Source organism: Galeopterus variegatus, unplaced genomic scaffold (genome assembly GCF_000696425.1).
Source record: "Galeopterus variegatus unplaced genomic scaffold, G_variegatus-3.0.2 Scaffold7441, whole genome shotgun sequence".
Lineage (NCBI taxonomy): Eukaryota > Metazoa > Chordata > Mammalia > Dermoptera > Cynocephalidae > Galeopterus > Galeopterus variegatus.
Window position 1 is genome coordinate 49,012 of NW_007733552.1, and position 4,353 is coordinate 53,364.

At 40.3% G+C, this 4,353-nt stretch overlaps 1 long non-coding RNA gene across 1 annotated transcript in view; it reads right to left on the reverse strand.

Moving 5' to 3' along the window:
- The window catches only part of LOC103607455, a 13,975-nt gene extending 9,979 nt beyond the window's left edge, over positions 1-3,996 (reverse strand). The window contains exon 1 of the long non-coding RNA XR_551968.1: positions 3,867-3,996. This is a non-coding gene — a long non-coding RNA (uncharacterized LOC103607455). The remainder of the gene's footprint in view (positions 1-3,866) is intronic.
- Between the last annotated feature and the right edge of the window lie 357 nt (positions 3,997-4,353).

Genomic DNA, 4,353 nt, shown 5'->3' on the forward strand with positions numbered 1-4,353 from the left:
ACGAGGCAGTACCTTCATAAATTGTTTGCTGGGAACATTACCTAAAATTTCATTAAGGACAAATGAGACTAGACATTTCTTCATTAAAGATTAAATACCCTCGTCATCTTTACTCATAAAAATGTATGCAATGCATTTCTAATTGTCTTTCTTGAAAGATTAAAAGATAGCAAACCACTTTGTGTTCATCAATTGGATTCTCTTCAGTGGTCCTAGACTTCTGAAGGGGTCTCATTTTACACTACTTTGCATTTCAGCTCAGAGCCTTTATTAGGATAGCACAGTTTGTCAGGTACTCTACCACTCTGCATTTGAAACGAAGTATATGTTTTTATTTCAAGATTCAGTATTCCAGTCATGAAATAAAACAAGTCTAACAAAATTATAATAACCCTTTTGCAACAAAACTCAACTTTTTAGACACACAAATAACAACTGCTCACTAAAACATTTTTTAAACATTTGTTCCAAGATTAAAGGCAAGCCAAAAATAACTACAGGGTATTTTTGTTCTAAAATTTAATGCAAGCCAGAAATATCTACACAGCAAAGCAGTAAAGAATAGTGGTTGAAAGTACAACTACAATTCATTGTAAGACAATATTACAGTTATTAAAGAAAAAAAAGTTAAATTGAAGTAAGGTCTTATAAATGAATAGTGAAGAAAGAGTATGTCCATATTTTTGGTTTGGACAACTGCAACTAGTTTCTTACCCACCTATTAATTACTTGTAATTATATTTACAGTATTGTAGATAAAAGTGTCACTAACAATCTCACAGACAGTTAAGAAAGTTTTAATAAACTTAAACTTCAAAAAGGATAAGTATATAATTATGTGGGAGCCCTTAAATACTCCTGGTTACATTTTAATTTGCTCAACCTCTCTGCCAAGCAACTTGGCAAATCAGTATCCATCAAAAGCCATAAAAATGTAAATACGGTTGGACCCAGGAATAACCCAGAAGAGGTTATGCATGAAGATGTTAATTTAATTCATTTTTTTTTTATTTTTTGGGTAACAGCTTTATTGATATATAACTCACATACTATAAAATTTAATCCACTTAAAGTCTACAATTCAACAGTTTTTAGTACATTCAGAGCTGTGCAACCATCACCACAATTTTAGAACATTTTCATCCCTTCAAAAGAAATCTAAAGCTGGCTGGTTAGCTCAGTTGATTAGAGTGCACCCTTATAACACTATGGTCAATACAAGCCAACAGCCAAAAAAAAAAAAAAAAGAAAGAAACCCAACACTCTAGCTAACAATCATCTCCCAATCCCATGCTGCCCCCAGCCCTAAGCAACCACTAATCTACTTTCCATCTCTATAGATTTGCCTTTTCTGGGCATTCATATAAATAGAATCATAATATGTGACCTCTCGTGACCGGCTTCTTTCACTTTGTTTTCAAAGGTCATTCATGTTATATATAGCATGTTATCAATACTTCCTTTTTATGGCCAAATAATATCCACTGGGATGATAAACCATATTTATATATTCATAAGTTGATGGACATTTAGGTTGTTTCATCTTTTGGCTATTATAAATAATGCTACTTTGAACATTCACGTACAAGTTTTTGCATGGACATATTTTCATTTCTCAGGTACGAGTATATACCTAGGAGTGGGATTTGCATTATTTTTATAGGAATGAAAATCAGAAGCCCCATGCTGCCCCCAGCCCTAAGTAACCACTAATCTACTTTCCATCTCTATAGATTTGCCTTTTCTGGGCATTCATATAAATAGAATCATAATATGTGACCTCTCGTGACCGACTTCTTTCACTTTGTTTTCAAAGGTCATTCATGTTATATATAGCATGTTATCAATACTTCCTTTTTATGGCCAAATAATATCCACTGGGATGATAAACCATATTTATATATTCATAAGTTGATGGACATTTAGGTTGTTTCATCTTTTGGCTATTATAAATAATGCTACTTTGAACATTCACGTACAAGTTTTTGCATGGACATATTTTCATTTCTCGGGTACGAGTATATACCTAGGAGTGGGATTTGCATTATTTTTATAGGAATGAAAATCAGAAGCAATTTCATAGTCCAACAATGGAATTATGCTACACTCTCAACAGTATTATACAGAAAAACGTTGGCTGTGTAAAATAAGGACCACATGGTAACACAGAAGGCTGCATGAAGTGAAAAAAGCAGGCTACAACCCCCCTAAAATCCTTTTGCGGTTTCCCATGGGTCTCCCTATTCCCTTCTCTGTCCTATGGAATCCGCTCTTTCCCTTAATTCTCTGAGGGCCAACCACAACAGCTTTCACAGACTATTAGAATGTCTCAGGTTCAGAGCCTAATGTGTTGTTTCCTCTGCCTGTATCACTCTTTGCCCACTTCTTCACCCAGCAGTTTCAAGTCTCATCTTAAATGTTACTTCTTCAGAGAAACCACTTCTGATATCCCAAATTAGGATAGGGGCAAGTACTTCCATAGCAACCACCAACTTTCCATCTTAATACTTTTGATAGTGGTTAATTGTTTATTCAGCAAGTAATCAAATATTGACAGCCTTTTACGTGCAGGGACACAGGATGAAACAAAACTTGCAAGATATTTTCTTTTTTTCCTTTTTTTTTGTCTTTTTTTTGTGTCCGGCAACGGATCACAACCCTCGGTGCTGCGCCCGCACCTCGCGGGAACCGGTCTGTATGTGGGATCCAAACCCTCTGCGGGAGCGCACGCCGGCCCAAGATATTTTCTATCTGTGACCTTATATTCTAGGGAGCGGATACATGTACAAGTAAACAAATCATTGTATCAGGCAATTTTAGACAGTGATAATTAACTCAATAGCTACCCTCTGTGTTTGGACTGTATACTGTCTTCGTTAGCTCCAGTTTGCTAGAGTCTGGCAGCTGAATAAGTTCAATACAATATTTTTTCACTGTTAAAATAGACATATAAAAGACAGAAATGGAAAAAAAAACTGAGACTACTTCCATAAATGGCTGATCTTGAGATTCCCCCTTTTCTCTTTAAAAACTTTCTGTAATACTATATATTTTTTTATAATTAAGACAATTAAAATGTAAGCAAAAAATCACCAGTTGGAGTAAAAGAACCCCAAAGAAACATTTATGTCACCAACACTCGTTAAGGACCTGGTAATAAAACGTTCCCTGAAATACTCAGATGGGTTGGTTGAGAGGATAAAACTCCCTTGACGCATTACCAAATAGGCTCCCAGCCTTCAGCAGTATAACTGACCGTTTAAAACGACGAGGCCTTAAGCACCCAAGATATGATCCCTTCAATTTTCCGATTTCTAAAGCGCTTCAGATTCTCCATCCACCCACACGATGTGGCAGCGAAAAACGGCAATTTTATTTACACTTCAATGGTAATGAGAAAACAATTTTTTTTTCAAGGTTAACAAAAAATCCAAGATCTTCGCAGAACAGATCACCAGCCCCTCCCCAACAAATCCTTCCACAAGCTCTAGAGACTAGTAAGGTAGGATAAAACCTGGTAGCTCTCCTTACACCCGCCAGCCACCAAACAAAACCAAACCAAACCAAACCACCAGACTGCTCTACGTACGGTCAGAACATCAGACCGACAGAACCCTACCCCCAAGCGCACAGCTCAGCCGCTGTCTTCCCAGGGGCGCATGCGCAGCGCACTCTCCGGCCACCACACACCAGTTCCAGCCAGCCCAGGAGGGGCTTACGTCACCGTGTCGGGGCTGAGGAACCCTTCCGCTGTCCCGAGGAAAGAGAGTGCGCCCACCTTTAAGTTTTTTTAGCCCGCAGAAAATGCCCTTCCTCCTTCCACCCCAGTACCAACGACTTTCCCAGCCCTTCTTCCAACATCCCACCTTTTGGCGTACTTCTTTGTATGTTTGTTGGACGGGGAAAGACAGCAAAGAGGAAAAAGAGTGAGGGCTAGAAACCAGTTCGGAGTTGTTTACAAGGAGTGCGCGAGTCCAGGATCGATCCGCGAGGGCGGAGCCGAGAAAGCCGGCACTTCTTCCTCTTTCCCTCCCTCCCCCGCTTTCCCCGCGAGCGGACGCGGCAGCGCCTCTGTCTCGCTTTTTCTTATTTTCCCCCTTTCCCCCCTTCCTTTTTTTTTTCTTTTTCTTTTTTTCCCCCTTCCCCCCCTTTCACCATTTCCCCTCGGAGGCGCTTCCCCCGGGCAGGGGCAGAGCCGGTCTCACCCCCCGCCTCTCCCCGGCCCCCGCCGCCCTATGGCGAGAGGGAGCCCCCTCCCCACCCGGGCACAAACGGCAGCGGTTGGAGGAGCGGGACCGGCGGTGGCGGCGGCGGCTTCAGGTCCGGGGTCATCATGAAACTAATTCGTTGATC